Source organism: Balaenoptera borealis (genome assembly GCF_965194805.1).
Source record: "Balaenoptera borealis genome assembly, chromosome: 2".
Taxonomy (NCBI): Eukaryota; Metazoa; Chordata; class Mammalia; order Artiodactyla; family Balaenopteridae; genus Balaenoptera; species Balaenoptera borealis.
The window spans coordinates 149,373,053-149,396,583 of NC_138867.1; positions in this window are offsets into that span (position 1 = coordinate 149,373,053).

The window sequence follows — 23,531 nt, forward strand, 5'->3', positions numbered from 1 at the left end:
GAAGTAAAACTAGATGAAGACAATTATAACCTAATAACTAAGACTTTGCCTTAATTCAAATTCATGATATATTATGTAATTTCATTGGTAAATTTGTGAATATGAATTGAATGATATTTTCAGTTCTTTATCTCTACTTTCCCTCCCACATGAAAACCTAGTAAATGTTTAGTATATTGGAGAAAGTATTTACTTCTGTTTTTGTTTGAAATTAATATATAAACTAACAATTAGATGAAATTGATGTTGTTTTTCCATAAATAGTATACTTAATTATAAGGAGATCGGACATCTACGAGGAGAAAATTGACCACCCTTAGCCATTTCCCAAGAGCCTTAGTCTATATATTAAGTGACATTTTGTCGAAAGATTGAGTTGCACAAATTAAAAAATATATAGACGAAGCAATGGACTGCCAGTTTGCATCCTGAGGTACTTCAATGAAATGTATTGTTATAAAACCTTAACCAGCTAGATTGCCAAGAAAGAGGAATTCTGATAGGTTGAATTTTCTACTTAACTGAAAATGAATCAGAAGGACATTTTTTTTTGTTTCAGTTTTGTTGCTAAAGAGTTCCAAATTCAAATTTCCTGCATCTTTCTCTTAAAATGTTCTGATGTAATTTTTAATTGCATTCTTTGGTAAGTGAGACTCTTGCTGGGGCAGTGTGTCATAATTCTGAACAATAATTTTCAGTGTATAATGCTAGAGATATAAATGATAAAGTGGATAGGGATAAATGTACCCTGACCCATGCACCAGAGATTCCCAAACTCTATAACAGCCACATATTCCTGAGGCACGACTGACTTGATAAACCCTGTCTTCTTCCAATACGTCCTACGGTTTAAGCATATGCAGTTCTCTAATGAATAATGAATTATTAATTCATTTGTAAGTGCTACTGAATTCATTGTAACATGGTAATTACAGTTTTCCTTAGAAAAACTGGCTAGAAGTATAACTTCTATTATGTGGAGAGAATAGTCAATAATATTTTTACATGATGATGAGCTGATATTTATTGACTGTTAACCGCAGATCAGATACTTTTCTAAACACTTTACATGTATTATCTCATTTAAGTTCTCATTAACTATGACATCAGTAGTTGGTAGTTTAATTTCCATTTTACAAGTAGAGAAACCAAGGCACAGAGAGATGAATTATCTGGTCCAAGTGCATATAGCTATATATTGGTCATTAATGAGATGTTTAAAAAAAAAATAGGTCTTCCTAATTGAAAAACTGGGGATCTACTCCTCTAGATGACAGCATACGTTAAAAAAAATCCTTGGAAGACTTTGTTTTGGTCATTTGTCAGTTGCTAAAGTTCAAGGTGAGATAAGAAGTCTGGTTGGTAATATGTAGTAATTGGGCTCAGGTTAGCCATGGTTTATTCCGAGTGGGTATGAGGGAGGTCTATTTATTGGTCTCCAAGGCAATCAGGAGATGCATGTTGATGGGAAACATAACTGTGTCAGCTGGAGTGCATCTGCTTAGTATTCCTTGAGGATACCTGCTTTAGCCCTGTTTGAGGTATTCAGCACTGCGGCAGTCATAGTCTCTGTGGCCTCAGCAGAATCCAGGCGCTTATTTGCCAGGCAGACCTGAAATAACTGTTATTTATTTATAGCCTCTGGCATTGTCTGAAACATGCTGCAACACAACTAGGTTAACAACTTCAAGTTAATGTAAACAATCTGAAAATGAAAGCACCAGGTGCTGAATTGCAATTATGGCCAGGCAAAGAAGAAGGATGGGAAGAGGTAAAGGCACCGGCCATACACAGACTGCAGGGTCCATGAGCCATTCCTTAGGGGAAGTTGACAATGACTGGTTGTTGTTGGGTGCTTGATGCTATGAAGGGTGTCTTTTGTAAGCTTGTGCTGCTCACCATTTGGACATGACATTTATAAGGGAAGAGAGTCAGACTAAGAGACAGAATTTTATGACAGAATATTCCACTCAGAATTTGAGCCACTGTTCGAAACTCTGTAATGCACTCACAGCAAGTGCCAGTCCTTGAAATGGCCTTCGTGATCTGCCATCCCGCTTCTTCTCTGAGTGCATCTGCTACCACTCTATTCTTTACTTACTCCATTCCAGTCACAGGGCCACTTCCTTGATGTTCCTTGAACATGCCTTGCATGCTTTCACCTCAGTCCTTTACTCGCTGTTCCCTTGGCCTGAAACTGGCATGTCTTACTCCCTATTTCCTGCAGATGTTTGCTCAGAGGTCACCTTATCAAAGAGCTATTCCTGACCATGTATTCCAGTTATCTGTTGCTGCGTATCAAACTACCCCAAAACGTAGTGACTTTAAGTGGCATTTTTATTATAGCTCACAATTTTGTGGGTGAGGAATTTGGGCAGGGCTTGGCTGGAAGAATCTATTGAAATTGATATTGACAGAGGTCATTCAGGGCTATTTAGTGGGTGAATGGGCTTGGAGGGAGGCTTCATTCACATGCCTGGCACTTTGGCAGGGATGATGGAAGGCTGGTCTCAACTAGGATGGTTTTCCAGTGTATTAGTTATCTCTTGCTGTGTAACAAAGTACCCCAAAACATAGTGGCTTAAAATAACAAACATTATTATCTCGAAGTTTCTGTGGGTCAGAAGTCTAGGTAGAACTTAGCTGAGTCCTCTAGCTCAGGGTTTCTCACGTGGAAGGCAATCAAGGTGTTTTCTAGGGTTGCAGTTACCTTGTCTCGCCTGGGGAAGAAGCAGAATCCAAACTCATGCAGCTGTTAGCAGGTCTCAAGTCTTTGCTGGTTGTTGGTCAGAGATATTAGTTCCCTGCTATGTGGGCCTCTCTGTAGGTTGGCCACAACATCACAACATGGCAACTTGCATTCCCCGGAGTGAGAGATCTGGTGCAGGGCAAGGGTTGCAGTGGGCAGGAGATTGATCAAGCAAGACAGAAGACATTGGTTTTTGGAACCTAATGGGTGGATGTGACATTTCAACATGTTTGTGGTATTTATTCTCTTTGTTAGAAGTGAGTCACTAGGTCCAGCCCTTACTCAAGGGGAGGGGAATACACAAGGATATGAATGTTAGGAAGTTGGGATCATTGGGAGCCAGTTTAGATGCTGTCTACCACAACCAGAGTGTCTATGCATGACCTCTCCCATGTGATGCTCTCAGCAGCTCCCAGAAAGACTGGTCCAAGAGACCTGGGTAGGAGCCACAAGGATTGTTATGTTCTAGCTGCACAAGTCTCAGAAAATCACTTTCACTGGATCCTATTATTGAAGAAAGTCATCAAGGCTAGCACAGGTTCGAGGGTAAGGGAATCAGCCTCAACATCTTAATGTAAGGAGTGGCAAAGAATTTGCAGTCATCCTTCACTTACCATAATACTCTGTATAATATAGCATGCCTCTCCCCACCACGTAGCAATTATATTCCTTAGCCCTTTTATTTTTTCTCCGTAGCATTGTATTTTTAAAATTTTGTTTACTGTCTGTCTCTAATAACTAGACAGTGAGCTCCCTGAGGTCAGGGAATTTGCCCTTTTGTTCACTGATACAACTCTGGAATTTACAGTAGTGCCTGGTACATACCAGGTTTTCAGTAAATATTTAGTACAATTATATGAGCCTACCAGGCCTTACGTGATCTAATCTGACTATTTCTCCAGTCCTTTCCTCTAGGTTAATATTCTCTAGCCAGACTGACTTTTTTTTTTGGTTGTTGTTATTGTTCCTAAAGCATGCAAAGTTTATTCCTGTCTCACAGGCTTTGTACCAGATATCTCAGCTTTTACTTGATTTCCAAATGACTGGGTACTTTTTGGCATTTGGGTCTAAGTTTAAGTGTGATGCTTCAGGGAGAACTTCTGTATTATTAAGTCCCTGGTCATCATTTTCTGTTCTATCATCTAGTTTTATTTTCTTCATTGCACTTACAACTAATACATTCTGGTACATTGTATGTTTTCTCCAAAGCTCTATTTTTAGCACCTAGAACAGTGTCTGGCTAACTGTAAGCCCTCAATATAGCTTTGTTGAATAAAACAAATCTATTGGTAATTAGTGTATAATAATGCTGATTTTTTTCTTATAAAATTTAGCTCAGATTCAGTGCCTATAAGTCTTCCTTGCTGGCATCGCTTGCCCCTGTCTTTTAGAGCTATTATCATGAAATCACTGAATGTCATTACACCACTTTTCTTAGTGACAGTAAAATATCTACTCAAGATGGGCCTAATGACCTGGAAGTAATTGCAAGAGTGTGCAAACAAAGAGAGTTGCCAGTTGGCCAACAGGGCTGATATTTTATGCACAGAGCCTTGTCCCCATGGCAACAAATCTGTTCCTGTACTTGATTTTAGACCTATCATGTGAATTGATAATTAAAACTTGGGAGAGCTTGGAAAAAAAACACCTGGAGACTAAGATCCTTTTAGAAAGCGTATGTCCAACATTGTGGAGGTAGAATAGAGAGCAACACTGAGTGCATTTGTGGGCTACGTTTTGAACCTAGCAAATTTTCAGGACGTAGAGATATCTTCTTGCTTTAAAATCTGCACTCTTCTCTGTCCCCTTTTTCCCCCCAGCTTCAAAGCCATTTATTTTTTATAGACAATAAAATAACAGTCCCTCTGTCACTCTGAAATTTAGGAGAAAGGGATGAGCTCAGCATTAGTGGCAAGTTTTTGCTTCATTGCGTGGGCCCATCCAAATGACTGTGGAGGTAGTGGTGAGGTGAAAGAACAGAGCTCCCTGGAATTCAGGAGTCTCATGGCTATTCCTCTTTGACAATGTAGAAGCATGACAATTTCAACCTAGTCTGTTTTAGTCCATTATATGTCCCTCGACTGACCCAAATGCCTCCTTTTTTTTTTTTTTAATTTTATTTATTTATTTATTTATTTTCGGCTGTGTGGCTGTGTTGGGTCTTCGTAGCTGTGCGTGGGCTTTCTCTAGTTGTGGGGAGTGGGGGCTACTCTTCGTTGTGGTGTGCGGGCTTCTCGTTGTGGTGGCTTCTCTTGTTGAGGAGCGTGGGCTCTAGGTGCATGGGCTTCAGTAGTTGTGGCACAGGGGCTCAGTAGTTGTGGCGCACGGGCTTAGTTGCTCCGCGGCATGTGTGATCTTCCCGGACCAGGGCTCGAACCCATGTCCCCTGCATTGGCAGGCGGATTCTTAACCACTGCGCCACCAGGGAAGCCCCCCAAATGCCTCCTTAAGCATACATTTCTAGTACCAATATCGACCAGCAAATCATACATGTTGAAAAATAACTATTTAAATCACAACTAATTTTTCCAAAATGAGAAGATTAAATGACAGGAAGAGTTGGGTGGATCAAAGATAATAGTTCATGAATTCCAGGCTCAGGTCACTGGATTCTGTTCAGTTGTGTCCTTTCTCCAGGGAGAATCACAATATTTTAAGGGTAGGTTATTTGGTGAGAGAGCTCTCTGAATTAGGAGCTTGTCTAGTGCTTTTTCTTTACAACGACAGAGCCTCAGACACACACACACACACACACACACAGTACATGTATGTATACACACGTAGGGAAACCAGTCATGTCTTTTATGAACATGGTAACCAATATCATAAGGTTTTTTAATGGGAGATGAACATAGTCCTGAACCCTTGTGCTTCAGGTTCAAAGTCAAAAAGGTTAGTAGCTCCCACAGGTGGAAAGGTTTTGGCTTTAGTTATATACTAATAGGTGAATAGTGCCAGAAGTTATTTAGAATTGCCTTTCAAATTTATCTTGTCATTTGCTAACAATAGTTTTTCATCTTTTTCAAGACGGTAATAAATCTTTTATTCTCCTGATCTTTCTCATTTCTAACTTCCAATCTCCTGCCGAAATGTTTCTTTAAAGCCTGTTTAAAAATCGACAAATCGTAGGATGGCTCTTAGAAGGCAATGAGCTCCTCATGTAAAAGTCACTGAAACAGGAGTTGGAAGTCTTTTGTTCTAGATTCCCCAGCTCTAACTTTTGGTGACTTTTGGCAACTCATTAAAGCAGACTTATTTTCTTTCACATTAATGTATTGTAGAAGTTATTGTGAGGTTAAAAGAAGAGGTATGTGAGAAAGTGTTTTGAAAATATAAAATGCCAAAGGAATATAGGTATTATTATTTGTGTTTAGGTATATTTATTTATGTGTAATGTCTGATAATAGATATAGCTTACTAGTACTGTTGGATACACAGAAATGAGACCCTATATAAAAAAAGATGCCATCTTTTCCAAAATGGAATTTACTGTACTAACTGTTCTGTATAACCCAGTGTTTTAAGTGCTATATGCAAAGTTAAAAAAAATGTAACAAGAGAAGAAGGCAGACAGATCTAGACTGTTTGGATGTATTGGAAAATGTTTCCTGAATGGAAGCTGGTAGTAGAGAATTACGTTTAGATTAAGAGAAATGTCAGTAATGGTTTTTTACTACATTGTAAATTCCCTGAGGACAGGGTCCAAGTTGTTTCACTGTTGTATTTCAGTGCCCTGAAAGATAGCAGGTGCTTAAGTAATGTTTGAGAATGAAAGAATTAAGTGTAATTAACGAGTGTCCACTGAAATAAAAACGCACAGTGTAAAACTGTGAGTTAAGTTTTGTTCAGGGGCCTTACTGAGCATGATAACCCAGGAGACAGCCTTTCAGATACCTTTGAAGAACTGCTCCAAAGAGGGAAGGGAGGAGCCCAGTTACATATGAACTTTTTTTTTGCTGGGAAAATACGTGGTCAAGCATAAAAATATTACTGCTAATCACAAAGAATAGACGTTTTAAGTTAATGATTTTAGTGCTCTTAGGTGCAAGAATCTGGGGGTCATTGAAAATTTTCCTTAGATATGTATCTTACTAAGGACAGCACAGAATACTTCCTATTTTTCTCCATCCTGAATTCCCCTCAGAGTGCACTGTGGGTGGGCGAGTGCAGTGGCTAATGACTTGATCCCTGCAGAACTGGAATGGTAGGCAACATTTTTCTCTTCATAGAAGCAACTAATATTTTGAGGTATCTGAAATGTAGGAAGAGTTGAGGGCTGTTTTATAGACGAAGTTAGAAAGGAAGATGGATACTATGTCATGGCTTCTGAATAACCTTGGTTTCCTTTTATTCCATCCTTTTTAATTAAGACATTTTGATAATGCTTATAATGGTGAAATGATAATAGTAACACCCACACAATGTATGAGGTAGCTTCTACTTTTTCCATTTCACAAGTGAGTGTAATGAGATTTAGAGAGGTTAAGTATTTTGCTTGAGGCTACAAAGCCGGTAATAGCAAATCTTTAATAGAAGGGAGACAGAAACAGAGGCTATGGTAGTTCATCCGTATGTATTACTTTCACTCTGAGGGGCCTTTAGATCTTCTCTGTGTCTTCTGGATGATCTTGCACGGTGGTCTGCTAAGTGAGTGAAATATTGTTGTATTAAACTTTGAACACAGACTCCCTCTGAATCACAAAGATGACCACGATTGGGATGTCAGATTCCAACTTACTTTAATATCCATCTCTCCAATTTTAGTTTAAATACAAAGGAAAAAAAGTGATCCTTGAGGTCATTTCTGGATTACATCACATTGCCTTTAATTATCTTAGTCTAAAATTCTCAGAAATTGAGGAGAAGCAAGATTCTGATTAAAATCCCTGTTCTTTCATGCCAGGAGCTTTCGAGGAGTAAAGGAGGCACCTCCCCTCCTCCTGTCTTATTGATCATCCACCAAAATAGAATGCTGACATCATACGTGCATCTGTTCGTTTCATAATCAACGTCATCAACTTCATGCAGTCCTAACTCGTGTTTATTTAGGGCTTTACTCTATAGCAGGCATCCTGCTAAGCACTTTGAATATGTTACATGCTTATGGGCACACAGCGGCCTAGGAAGTTACAGATCCCGGGAAGAGACTGGCACTTATACAGAGATCCTCTGTAGGTTAGATTGTGAGCCTGAGTTAATTAGTCAGGGATGCAAAGTCTTTGTGTAAGTGAGGTGGATGCTGAGAGAAAGCAGGTCCAGTTTCAGCATATCTTAGCATATTTCCTATGTGTTCCAGAGTCCTTAACAGGAGATCACCCAGAACTACTGATAAGCTTTGGCAGACCTGAGATCATCATTTTCGCCATGCCACAGTCATTTTTTGTGTCACCATTCAGAAAGTTGCACAAACTATGTTCCCTTTTAAGGGAATCTTTCCAATAATGAGACACTCATGATTCTGAAACCAAACTTAGTAATATCAAATCTATATCCTTAACTGGAAGCAGAAAGTAGATTATAGCTTCCTCTAGTTTTCTTGAACTACGTAAATCCATTTCCCTGAAGTCTACTTCAACTCTGGTTTAATAATCTTTTATCTGAGTGGTTCTGATACTAAGTTCATATGAAGACTATGAAAACAAATCCATTTTCTTACAGCTAAATATTATTATTATTCTCACTTTAAGATGAGGAAATTGAGACTCAGAGATTAGGGAATGTGCACATGGTCTTACAGATAATAATGACAGAGTTTTGGTTTTGAAACCAGCCTGAGCTCCTAACAATTACACTATTCTGTCTAGTTTTTTCTTTTTTTAAATTTATTTATTTATTTTTGGCTGTGTTGGGTCTTCGTTTCTGTGCGAGGGCTTTCTCTAGTTGTGGCAAGCGGGGGCCACTCTTCATCGCGGTGCGCGGGCCTCTCACTGTCGCGGCCTCTCTTGTGGCGGAGCACAGGCTCCAGACGCGCAGGCTCAGTAGTTGTGGCTCACGGGCCCAGTTGCTCCGCGGCATGTGGGATCTTCCCAGACCAGGGCTCAAACCCGTGTCCCCTGCATCGGCAGGCAGATTCTCAACCACTGCGCCAGCAGGGAAGCCCCTCTGTCTAGTTGTTAAAGGAAATGATGCCTGGGCTTATCCTATATTGTTTTGTGGGATTGTTGTGTAGCTCTTGATGTAACATTCGAGGAGGATGAAAGAAATTATGTAAAATGTAAAATCCCTGTATGAATTTGGATTTCCTATAAATATAATCACTGCTCATGTATGAATAAAACAATAGACTATCAGAGAATCATTGTAATTTCCTCGTCTTTTATTTAAAAATGCTCTGTTTTTATCCATTTTATCTTGAATGGTGTGAGGTATTTGTATGGGTAATATGTGCTTTATAAAAGGAAAAGACAGGGACCTCGTTTTTTATTTGGATGATTATATGCAGCAGATGTGTGTGTCCAAGATGGTTAAAAGCAAGGGCATAGAAACAGAAGCAAAAGGGAATGAAAGTATACGGCATCTGCAGAAATTCTGTAAAAAGTGCCTGAAAAGCTCTTTTTTGCTTTTCCCCCCAATCTGTGCCTTGCCCAGTCTTCAAAGACTTCTTTGAGCACAAATCTGGACAAAGGCTTCTCTGACCATTTCAAATCTCAGTAGTATGGGACTTCTTGCATGAATTCACAATGAGATTAGACCTGTATAATACGAATTATTTTCCATTACATTCCTCAACATTTATTTGATTCTAAGTTATTGAAGAAGAATAACTCATAGTTCTTATGAGGGATGGTAACCTGAATTAAATTATACCTTGATTTTAAGGTATAGCCTATTTTATTTTTTATAAATTTATTTATTTACGTCTGCGTTGGGTCTTTGTTGCTGCGCGCGGGCTTTCTCTAGTTGCGGCGAGCGGGGGCTACTCTTTGTTGCGGTGCGCAGACTTCTCATTGTGGTGGCTTCTCTTGTTGCAGAGCACGGGCTCTAGGTGCACAGGCTTCAGTAGTTGTGTCTCGCAGGCTCAGTGGTTGTGGCTCGCGGGCTCTAGAGCGCAGGCTCAGTAGTTGTGGCACACGGGCTTAGTTGCTCCGCAGCATGTGTGATCTTCCCGGACCAGGGCTCGAACCCGTGTTCCCTGCATTGGCAGACGGATTCTTAACCACTGCGCCACCAGGGAAGTCCCAAGATATACGCTACTTTTAGACATGTGAAGATTTTTAAAACCATTGAAAGTTAGAATCTAAAAAATGAGGCAAATAGGTATTTATCAGTGTGCTTTAAAAAAAAGTTTTTTAAAAAAACTTTAAAAAAACTATATCTTTTTTCTATAGATTTTATTATATTTATCAAAATCAGGGATTAATATATTTTAAGCCTTGTAGTACCCAGAACCAGTGCTGAATACATGTACCCCTTTTTTTGGGTGGGGATGGTAGCTTTATCAAGATATAATTTACATACCATACAATTTGCCCATTTAAACTTTACAATTCAATGGTATTTACTATATTCACAGAGTTGTGCAAGCATCACAACCACAATTTTAGAACATTTTTATCACCCCCCAAAAGAAACCCTATTCCCTTTAGCTGTTATTCTCCAATCCCCGCACCTCTCCTCATCCCAAGGCAATCATTAACTTTCTGTCTCTATAGATTTGCCTATTCTGAACGTTTCATAAAATAATATGTGGTCTTTTGTAACTGTATTATTTCACTTAGCATAATGTTTTCAAGCTTAATCCATGTTGAAGAATGTATCAGGATTTCATTTCTTTTTGTTGCTGAATAATATTGCATCTCATGGGTGTACCACATTTTGTTTATCCATATATACCACATAATAATGAACATTTAGGTTATTCCTGCATTTTGCCTATTATTAATAATGCTGTATTTGTTTTTGTTTGGATATATGTGTTCATTTCCCTTCAGTATAAACCTAGGAGTGAAATTGCTTGGTAAAACAGTAATTCTGTGTTTAAATTTTTGATGATTTGACAAACTGATTTCCAAAGCAGCTGCACCATTTTACATTCCCACAAGCAATGTATAGAGGTTCCAAGTTTTCTGCATCTTTATGAACTCCTGTTGTTATCTGACTTTTTGTTTCGAGCCATACTAGTGGGCGTGAAGTGGTATCTCATTGTGGTTTTGATTTGCATTTCCCTAATTAGTGAAATTGAGCGTCTTTTCACATGCTTGTTGGTCATTTGTATATCTTCTTTGGAGAAATGTCTAGTCAATCCTTTGTTCATTTTGTAATTGGGTTGTCTTTTTATTATTGAGTTGTAAGAACTCTTCATATATTTTAGATACAAGTACCTTGTCAGATATATGGTTTGCAAATAGTTTCTCCCATTCTGTAGGTCATGATTTCACTTTCCTAATACTGTTTTTTTCAAGCACAAATGTTTTTAATTTGATGAAATTCAATTTATCTTTTTAAAATTTTGTTGCTTATGCTTGGTGTCATGCTTAAGAAACTGCTACCAAATCCAAAGCTGATTTCTGGATACTCAGTTCTATTCCTTTGATCTATATATCTATCCTATGCTGGTACCATGCTGTCTTGATTACAGCTGCTTTGTACTAACTTTTAAAATCAGGAAGTATGAGTTCTCCAGCTTTGTTCTTCCTTCTCAAGATGGTTTTGGCTATTCTGAGTCCCTTGAATTTCCATATGAATTTTAGGATTAGCTTGTCTATTTCTACAAAGAAACTAGTTGGAATTCTATAGAAATTGCAGTGAATCTGTGTATCAATTTGGAAAGTTTTGCCATCTTAACCATATTAAATCTTCTGAACCGTGATTATGGGATGTCTTTCCATTCATTTAAAGCTTCTTTAATTTCTTTCAACAATGTTTTGTAGTTTTCAGAGTAGGAATCTAACATTTCTTTTGTTAAATTTATTTCTAAGCAGCACTTTATTCTTTTTGATGTTATTGTTAAGTGGAACTATTTTCTTAATTTCATTTTTAGATTGTTCATTGCTATAGTATAGGAATTTTATTGGGTTTTTATATTGATCTTGTATCCTCTAACCTTGTTGAACTCATTTAGTAGTTTTTTTTTTTTTAAATGTGTTTTTCAATATATATTTTTTTTTAAAGTTACATTTAGTTGCCTTGGAAATATATTTATTTATTTTATTTTATTTTTGACTGTGTTGGGTCTTTGGTTCGTGCGAGGGCTTTCTCTAGTTGCGGCAAGCGGGGGCCACTCTTCATCGCGGTGCGGGGACCACTCTTCATCGCGGTGCGCGGGCCTTTCACTATCGCGGCCCCTCCCGTTGCGGGGCACAGGCTCCAAACGCGCAGGCTCAGTAGTTGTGGCTCACGGGCCCAGCTGCTCCGTGGCATGTGGGATCTTCCCAGACCAGGGCTCGAACCCGTGTCCCCTGCATTAGCAGGCAGATTCTCAACCACTGCGCCACCAGGGAAGCCCTCATTTAGTAGTTTTAATAGTAGATTCCTTAGAATTTTCTATGTGTAAGTTCATATCATCTGTAAATATCATTTTATTTCTTCTTTTCCAGTTTAAATGCCCTTTATTTCATTTTCTTGTCCTAATGTCCTGACTACAATCCTCAGTAAAATGTTTAGTAGAAGTAAAGAGAGCAAACATTCTTATCTTGTTCCTGATCTTTAGAGAAGAGTATCCAGCCTTTCATAATTAAGTTGATGTTAGCTGTGGGTTTTTCATAGGTGCCCTTTATCATGTTGAGTGAGTTTTCTTCTATTCCTAGATTGTTGAGTGTTTTTATTATGGAAGGGTGTTGGGTTTTCTGCAAATGCTTTTTCTGCAATTTAGTGATGATTATGTGGTTTTGGTTTTTAATTTTATCGGTTGATATGTTCTATTACATTAATTGATTTTATGCATATTTATCCTTGCCTTCCTGGGATAAAGCCCAGTTGGTCATGGTGTATAATCTTTTTTCATGTTGTTGGGTTTGGTTTGCTAGTATTCTGTTGAAGATTTGTTTGTCAGTATTCACAAGAGATATTGGTCTATAGTTTCCTTATGATGTCTTTTCAATTCTTTAAATATTTTGTAGAATTCAGCAGTGAAATCATCTATACCTGGGCTTTTCTTTGTAGGTATATTTTTGATTACTGATTCAATCTCTTTATTTTCATAGTCTACTCATATTTTCTATTTCCTTTTATAAAGATCATATTTTAGTTAGGTATGTTTTGAGTAAATAAAAACCCACTGACAAATACCTTCTCAGAACCCATAAAATGCTTGCTTTTATGTGTGGAGCAGATTAGTATATGTCAACTTAAGTTCTTCAAAATATGACCCTTTTTAATATAAATATTTCTGAAGTTTTCTTTATTTCTTTGGTATCACAATTGGTTTTATCTCATATTTTCATATTGCATTTCAATTTACAAATAATTTTCACATTAAAATATCATTTAATCTCACTAATTATTATTCCTCTTTACAGATGAAAACCAACCCTCAGAAGGTTTATGTGATCAGCCATGGTCCTAGAGCTAGTGAATCTCATTACTGGGGTTTAAAAATAGGTCCTTTTATTCCATATCCTGTAGTTTCTCCCTTCCCCCCATATTCATAATGGATAGGTTGATTACCAATTTGGACTTAACAATTTCCCAACTTATATTTCAATCTATAATACCAAATTTTTAAAGAAAATTATGAGGACTGACCGAAGATACACTGATTTTTCTTCCAGTCTCTCTTACAGCTTCAAACTTTGAAGTTTTGAAAACTCTGAACTAGGATATTTCTCCTTTTGGCTCTGATAGAATAGCTTGTATCTTACTAACCCACAATGCAGAACAATCATAAAGGATAAGTAAAAATACGAAAGGCATAGTAAAGCAACCAAAGCATCCAGGACTTAGGTGTTAAAGATTCTGAAGAAAAGGGTGAGGTAAACCTAACCTTCTCCTCCACTTTTCCTTAAAATTGTTCTCTGGTTCATAAGTAGTATGGGCAGAGAACAGTGGCTCAGAGCTTTTGGCTGTCCCCTCAGGTTGAGTAGATGGAAGATGGAAATCAGGGTTATGAAGGAAGTCAGAACTGCAGAGGCTGAGGTTCTAGAGAGAAGGAAACAGCAAAAACCAAATGGATCTGACATTCTGTGGTTCTTGCCTAATTGAGGCATTTATTGATCCATATTCTGGGCAGGACAGAGGACTAAAAAGCCAAGCAGAAAGGAATGGAGGCTAAAAATCTCGGTGAAGTTTCTACTGGAGTCTTGATCTTAGCAATTCAAAAACTGGAGTTCAAGACTTTAGAATTGCTCATTATTATGTTCAAGAAAATAGATAAGAATATGAGAATTAAACATTAGGATAAATAATAATCAAATGGAAATTCTAGAACTGAAAAATTAAGTAGCAATTATAAACCCAACAGTTTGGTTTAGAAGCAAAAGAGAAAACTAATGTACTACATAAAAGAACATTTGAGATATATGGGCTAGTACAAAAAGGTCTATCATATGTGTAATGTTCTAAAAGGAGAAGAGAGAATTGAATAAGACAGAAGCAATCTTTAAAGATACAATGGCCAGGAATTTTCCAAATCTGATGAATTATATCAATGTACAGATCTAGGAAGTTTTTCTCTAAACTGCCAGCAGTATAAATTAAAACACACACACACACACACACACACACACATACACATTCACACATCTCGATTCATGATAGTCTAACCAAAGATAAAGGGAATATCTTAAAAAATAGCTAGGAAAAAAAATACACATTAGTTTCAAAGGTATAACAACAAGAGTGATAGATATTTAGCACAAATAATGGAAACCAGAGACATTAAAATGATGTCTTTAAAGTACTGAAAGGAATAACTTCCAACCTGAAAAATCAAAAGTAGAGAAAATAATATTACCAGAAAAAATGGAATTTATGATTAGCAGAAACATGCTAAAAGAACAATTTAGGGAGATTATTCAAGCAGAAGGAAAATGACCCCTTATAAAAGTATGACGATGCAATAAATAATGAAGAGCAATGAAAGCAAATATGTTGATAAATCTAAATGTATACTGACTTACAAAACAATAAATATAATTGGAATCAAAATAGATGACAATTACATAAAAGTTTGGAGAGCAGCAAATGGATTTGAAGAGTTCTAACATCCTTACTTTGCCTTGGTAGTGGCAAAAGTACTACCTTAATAGTAGAATTTAATAGGTCAAACATGGTAGTATAATCTTTAGGGTATTCTTTAAAAAATAATAAAATAAGTATAACTAAAAAGCTAATTGTGGGTGAAAATGGAGTAAAATATGGTTGTTACTTCAAAAGACCATAGGAAGGGAAAAAAGAAAAAGAACAAACATCATGCTCAATATTATGTAACAACCTAAATGGGAAAAGAATTTGAAACAGAATAGATAAAGGTATATGTATAACTGAATCACTTTGCTGTACACCTGAGACTAATACAACATTGTTAATCAACTATACTCCAATATAAAATTAAAAGTTTTTAAAAAAAGAATAGATTGGGTCATTAGAAAGGAAAGAATAAGGTAGTAGATAAACTCAAATGTATTAATAATCACATTAAATGTACGTGGACTAAATCACCCAAGTGAAAAATAATGTCAGTCTGGATAAAAAACAAGCCCTGTCTGTATACTACTTATAAGAGGTACACCATAAATATAAGGACAGATTAAATGTTGAAATAAAAGGATTTTAAAACAAGATAGAAGAGGCAAGCACTGTATAAAAGAATGCTGACATAGTTATACTAACATTAGAAAAAGTAGACTATAAGAAAAAACGTTGCTGGATATACAGAGAAGTTTCATAATTATAGAAGGATCGATCTACTAGGAAAAGAGAACAGTTGTATTTTGTGTATACAATAACAAAGAAAAACAGTAAAAATCAGTCAGCTTCACACAGGATAGTCATCCCTGTCTATGCAAGATATAATAGAAAATTAGTAGAAATATAGAAAAATTTATCAATGCATGACGTGATCTAATTGATATGTGTAAAACACTATACCAACAATTACAGGGTTCATTCATTTCAAATGCGCATAAAATAGACCATGTGTTTATTTATTTATGGCTGTGTTGGGTCTTCATTTCTGTGCGAGGGCTTTCTCTAGTTGCGGCAAGTGGGGGCCACTCTTCATCGCGGTGCGCGGGCCTCTCACTGTCGCGGCCTCTCTTGTTGCGGAGCACAGGCTCCAGACGCGCAGGCTCAGTAATTGTGGCTCACGGGCCTAGTCGCTCCGCGGCATGTGGGATCTTCCCAGATGAGGGCTCGAACCCATGTCACCCTGCATTAGCAGGCAGATTCTCAACCACTGCGCCACCAGGGAAGCCCTAGACCATGTGTTTGTTTCCTAAAGCAAACCTTTACAAGTTCCTAAGATGACATTTATACAGAGTGTGTTCTTCAACCAGATTGAAATTGGCAGAAGATCAAAAACAAAGAGTATCTTTGAAAACGTAACTTACGTTTCTAAATAACCCATGGGTCAAAGAAGAAATCAAAATAAAATGTAGAAAACATTTCAAACTAAGTGGTAAAAAGTACTTCTTATTAAAACACGTGAGGTGTAGCTTCAGGGAAATAGCTAGCCTTAAATGTGTATATTACAAAAGAAGAAAAATCTTGAAAAGGCAATAATTTTATCAAATGAAAAAATGTTAGAAAAAACAGGAAGTAAACTAAAAGAAAAGGAAACAATAGATAAGAGAAAGTAATAAAATAGTAAATTTGTGTAGAAAAATCAGTAAAGCCAAAATCTTATTTTCTGAAAAAACTCATATAGTTGAAATACTCTTAATGAAGAAAGTGCAAACTGCCAACATCAGCAATGAAGAAAATTAAATCACCTCAGAGCCTACGGACATTTGAAAATATTAAAAAAGATATCATAAAATAACCTTAATAGTACTTTGTAATTTAGGTGAAATGGGTAAAGCCCCATAAAAACACAGTTATAAAAAGTGACACAAGAAGAAATAGAAATTCTGAACTGCTCTGTATCAAAGCAAAAAATGGAACCCACAAAAAATAAATCCACAAATAATAACATATTATAAGAGAGAACATTAGACACATAGAGCTTTACCACTAAGTTCTTCCAGCAAATTTAAGGAAGAACTATCACCAACCTTACACAAACTTTTCCATAGGATGGAAAATGAGAGAATCCTTCTCAGTTCATTTTATAAAACTAGCATCATGATACCAAAACTTGTCAAGGGCATTACAGGATAGCCCAATTATAGACCAAACCCTTTTATGTTACATAAATGAAAAATGCTATAAATATTAGGAAAACAAAACAAACAATATATAAAGTATTATACAGCACAGCAAAGTTATGTAGAATTCAAGAATGCAAGGTGTGTGTAATATTTCAAAATCAATCACTGAACTTCACATTAATAGAATTAAAAAGAAAACAAATGCATGATTATCACAGTAAATGCAAAAAAATAGCATCTGATAAAAGTGAATACCTACTCGTGATAAAAACTCATCATAAATAAGGAATAAAAAAGAACTTCCACAATTTTTTAGAATATAAAAAAGCCTATAGTAAACATCTTAATTTAGGATGAATTACTGAAACCTTACCCCCTCAGATCCAGAGTAAAACAAAGATTCCCCCTATGACTACTTTTTATGGAAAGTTTATTGGGAGTTCTAGCCAGGGCAGTAATGAAAGTAAAAGAAATAAAAGGTATATGAAAAAAAGGAAAAAAAGTCATTATTTACAAATAGGATTGTATGCTTAGAATATCCAAAAGAGTGCAGGCAAACCATTAGAATTAATAAGTAGGCTTAGCAAATTCTCAGAAATCACATTCAACACACATGCACACACACACATTTCTTAATATTAGCAATATAAAGTCAGAAAATAAAATTTGAAGGTATACCAAACGCAATAGCAAAGCAAAGCAAAAACTACGAATAGGCCTATTAAATGATGTATAATTACCATACACAGACAAAAACAAAAGATTACTGAGAGAAATTAAAGGCTTTGGGAAGGAGAGGGAACTACCATGTTAACAGAATGAAAGATGCAGTTTTGCGGAGATGTCAGTTCTCACCAAAATAACCTATTTGCAATGCAATTTCAGTCAAAATCCCTTCACGTTTTGTTTTCTTGTGGAAATTCACAAGTGATTCTTAAATGTATTGGAATATGTGGAATATATGGAGACACAAAGGACCAAAATAGCCAATGAATTACTGCATGAGAACAAAATTGGAGGACTTACTCCACCAGCTTTGAGATTTATAAAGCTATACAATTAAATGGTGTGCTGTTGACACAGGGATAGACAAATAGAATAGGTCAGAAATAGACCCACAGGGGCTTCCCTGGTGACGCAGTTGTTAAGAATCCGCCTGCTAATGTAGGGGATATGGGTTCGATCCCTGGCCCGGGAAGATCCCACACGCTGCGGAGCAGCTAAGCCCGTGCGCCACAACTACTGAGCCTGTGCTCTAGAGCCCGTGAGCCTCAACAAGAGAAGCCACCGCTATGAGAAGCCTGCGCACCGAAACGAAGAGTAGCCCCCGCTCACCAGCGCGCAGCAACGAAGACCCAACACAGCCAAAAATAAATAAATTTTTTAAAAAAAGAAATAGACCCACATATATAGGAATGACTGAGTTATGAAAAAGATGTCACTGCAGTAAATTGAGGATAAGGAGTAACAGTGGTATTTCCAACAAAAGGTGCTAGATCAATCATATATCTAATGGAAAATAATGACTTTAATCCCTGTTGACACCATATACAAAAATACATTTGGATTGTTGACCCAGTTTGATAGGAAAAAAGATAGAGATTCTAGAAGATAGCATAGTTCAGTCTATAACTTAAGAGAGGAAAAGATTTCTTGAATAAAACATAAAAAGCACTAGGCGTATAGAAAAAAAATTATTGGTGAATTGAATTTCTTTAAAATTAAGAACCACTTAAGTACCCAAGAGAGTGAAAAAGCAAGCCACAGAATAGAAATTATTTGCAATATATGTATCTCATAAGAGATTTGCATCTAGCATAAATTTAAAAAAAATATGAATCAATCGAGTAATGGCCAAATGACTTCAACAGACATTTTACAAATGACCAGTAAATATGGAAGTGTGCTCAATTTTATTAGTCATCAGGGAAGCACAAATTAAAATTACAATACAAAGCCACTACGTACCCACCAGATTGCTAAAGTGAAAAAGACTGACAGTGTCCAGTGCTATCAAGGATGGAGAACGACTGAAACCCTCATACGCTGCTGGTGGATATGGTTGTTTTGGAAAACTGTGACCAGTTGCACAAATACATCTAATCCTATCAGAGATGCATATGTATGTTCACCAAAAAATGTATAAAAATGGTCATAGAAGCACTACAGCAGTACCCCCTTATCTGCAGGGGATGTGTTTTAAGACCCCCTGTGGATTCTTGAAACCATGGATAGTACCAAACCCTATATATACTGTTTTGTCCTTACATACATACTTATGATGAAGTTTAATTTATAAGTTAGGTGCACTAAGAGATTAATAATGATAATAAAATAGAACAATTTTAACAATATACTATACTAAAAGTTATGTGAATATGGTCTTTCTCTCTCAAAATATCTTGGACAAATTTAATACCTTTTCCATCTTAACTAAGCACTTACCTCATACTGGGGCCATGACTTTTGCAGTTGAGGTTCAACAGCAAAACTAACATGAATTTCCTTTTCCTTCTTCACAATTTCATGGATAGAAGATTCGTTTCTATGGTAGATCTTGTCAACCTCAGCATATAATTTTTTTCTTTCCTTATTAAGTTGAGAACTTTCACCTGCTTACTTAAAGGAAGCACCTTAGGGCTTCTGTTTGGTAGATCCAAATTGCCAGCATCACTGCTCTTGCACTTTGGAGCCATTATTAAATAAAATAAGGGTGGCTTGAACACAAGTACTGCAGTACCGCAACAGTTGATCTGATAACCAAGAAGAGACCCCCTAAGTGACTTATGGGTGGGATAAGCTGGACAAAGCGGTGATTCATGTCCTGGGCAGGATGGCACAGGCTGGTGTGAGATTTTATCATGTTATTCAGAATGGCACACCATTTAAAGCTTATGAATTGTTTATTTCTGGAATTTTCCATTTACTATTTTCAGGCTGAGGTTGACCCTGGGTAACTGAACCCGCAGAAAGCGAAACTGCGGATAAAGGGGTCTACTGTATTTGTGATCACACCCCAAACTAGAAAAATCCTCAAAGTTCATCAATGGTAAAATGGATAAATTGTTGTATATTTATAAAATATGCTTATGTACAGCAATGGCAATGAACAAAATACCCCTCTGTGCAGCAGAATGGATGAATCTCAAGCAGAATGTTGTGTGAATAAAGCCAGATACAAAATAGCAAACACTATATGAGACTATTTGTATACATTTCAGTAAGATGTAAACTAGTCTTTGGTGCTAGAATTAAAATAGTGGTTATATTGGGGGAGGAAATAACTTGGGAAGGAACACAAGGGAGGCTTCTGGGGTATGGTATGGTATGAGTAAGTTTTTATTTCTTGAGCTGGGAGGTGTTTACATGGGTACGCTTACTTTAAAAAATTCCTTAAGCTGTACATTCATGATTTGTGCACTTTTCTGTATCTATTATGTGTCAGTCAACATTTAAAAGCTATAAGGACTTTTTTTTTTAAAGCTCTTAGGTGAAGCTAAAGGAAAAATCTTTATTAAGAATCAGACTGCCTAAATGGCCTAAGATGTGATGAGGCTTCCACTTAACAGATGCATTGGTTCAGTGGCCTGTCCATTCCATTATCATGTGGCCTTTATGAACCTACCTTAGTGACCTTTGCTCAGGTGACTTAATCTTCTTAAGAAGTAGTTTCTTTTAGATTTTACTTCCATATTTAAAGCAACTGTGCTGAACAAAATAGATGGATTAATTGATGCTTTAAAATCCTATAAAAATGCTAAATCCCAGCAAATGAAATTTACATCTTAAACAATCAGTTTTCACAAGCGAGTGTATAAGCTCAGGAAGAAACAGCCTGGCAAATTCATCTGGTGTTCTGTATAAATACAATTTTAAAGTACCTCCAGTTTTTTCATGCTATGCCATCTGCCAAATGGCTCTTGGAATGGAATTTTAATCTCTAATTGCAAATACAGGGATTAAAAAGGTTACATTCAAAATGTGCTGAGAGACCAACTAACAATTCAGAAAGAAAAAAAAAGCCTCTATCTGCAGGTTTTTCTGGCATAGATGTTTTCTGGAAATGATAACCTGACACCAGGTCTTTCACAGTCAGAAGTGGAAAAGGAAAATAAAGCTGCTCCAATTGGGTCTGAACTGTCTGGACCTTGTATAAACTCCAGCTGCTTTTGACTGTGGAATCAGAGCAGGCATGGGTAACTTTACTCTTTGATTTTCTTAGAAGTGAGAGCATTATTTTAGCTGTCATTTAAACAATTAAAACAAAGGAAAGAGAATATACCACACTGTTTGCTTTGGGGATACCTGGCGTAGATTCACTGAAACGAAGACATAGAAAAAAAAGTCACAATTGGAAATGGTAGATTCTGGACACAAAAAGCAGAAAATTCTACATACAAATGACAAACTGATACGCATGCTTGTAAATTGGGTAGAAATTTATGAAACGATTTCCAATTATTTTTAGTTTTAATGTGTTTAATATATAGATATCAATTTTCTTCCCTTCTAAACTTTCTCTTATTATTTCTTTACCAGGCCTCTGCTCCTGTGTATAATAATACATTAAAATATGCATGCCGAAAAAAAAAAATATGCATGCCGTACTTCTACCCTTGTCTGTGACCTTGTGTGTATGGTATGTCTTTCTTGGATTGCCCTTTGGACGACCAAGTCAAATCCTTTTCTATAATGACTTGACAAAGTGGAGGGTCATTATGGAATAAGATTTTGTACACTTTTGAACTCTATCATAGAAACTTGCACTTGATTTTATTGTCCTTCAGTTGTTCTATATGTGTATATTTTGTCTACTTAACTCCAGATGAAGGACCATGACTTCTTGTTTTATGTTCCCTAATGAAAGAGAGATTATAGGGGACTTATAAAAGTCTTTAAAAAAAATCAGAAAAAGGGCTATTTAGGTGTTATAGTACATAAAATTTTTGAAATATGAAAGATTATTTTTATAAATACATTGTAATTCCTCAGGTTTCTTGACCTTTTTTGTTTTGACATACACACATATACATACATACATATCTATGTATATATGCAAATTGTCACCCTATAATGAACTATTCGTAATGTATGGGCATATTTCCTAACATCTATTTTCCTCCCTTCCTTCCTTCCTTCCTTCCTAAAATGACCTAGAAAACCCAATGAAATTAACATTAGATAGTTTAAAACAGCTGAAATGGGAAAATATTGGAAGAAGCTCAGGCTAGAACAGCTGTGGTGAATCAACAGTAATCTTGCCTCTGAATATTAGCTGTGGTATAGACCAATTAATGAAACTTTATCAAAGCTTCTTCTTGGTAAAGGGGAAATGAGGGAAAATAGACTTCCAAAACATGTACAGCATAAATATTCTTTCAGTGTGTCCCTAGCAGTTCAGAATAGCGATAGACAGTAGGAAAGGCAAGGACGGAATGCTGTGTCCTCTATGATGTGAGCTTTAGTCTCTCCCATCCACAAGAGTTGACTCCAGCTGAGGAATATGATTTCCCTTTTGAAATCCAAATATTATTTAAAATTAAATGAAGAGGGCTTCCCTGGTGGCGCAGTGGTTGAGAGTCTGCCTGCCAATGCAGGGGACGCGGGTTCGAGCCCTGGTCTGGGAAGATCCCACATGCCGCGGAGCAACTAGGCCCGTGCGCCACAACTACTGAGCCTGCGCATCTGGAGCCTGTGCTCGGCAATGAGAGGCCGCGATAGTGAGAGGCCCGTGCACCGCAATGAAGAGTGGCCCCCGCTTGCCACAACTAGAGAAAGCCCTCGCACAGAAACGAAGACCCAACACAGCCATACATACATACATACATACATACATACGTACATACATACATAAAAAGAATGTAAGCAGACAAGAATAGCATTAAAAAAATAATAAAAAATTAAAAAAAAAAAATTAAATGAAGAATCCCTCCAAAAGTCTAATTTGAAGCAAGGAGTACAATGTGAAAAAGTAGCTGTGAACTTAACAGGGGTGTGGTACGCTACTTTATGTGACTTTGTTTAAAGAAAAAACGAACCTCCAGAATCCTTAATTCTCACTCCCCCAAACCTATAAATCTCTCCCTCTTCCAATCTTTCATGGTTTATTTGTGAAAGAGAATGAAAAAATTAAAATAGCCTTTCAAACTCTGCCGTCTCTAATCAAACAAGACGGTGACAAAGATGTCAGTGAACCTTGGTAACAGCTCTTGCTTTCCAGTGCAGAATCATTTCCACATAATACCACAAATCCTAATGATCATCCCGAGTATCTGCTTAGGCAAGAGAGACTTCTTTATCCTTGGGATCATGAACTTTCATCTTTCTGTCTCTGACTAGGTTCACTGATCCGCCATTCGTTCTTCTAGCATTTCCTCAGTAGACGCATTGCAGGGGTATATGGCTCTCCTTTTCCAGTCCTGTTTTTCTTGGTAGGACCACATCTTCTCCTCCTTGGACGACAGAAATGCACCCAGGGAGATTAGCTTTTTTTTTTTTCACAGGTGACTTAACTTCCCAGTTGGATGTAGCATTCA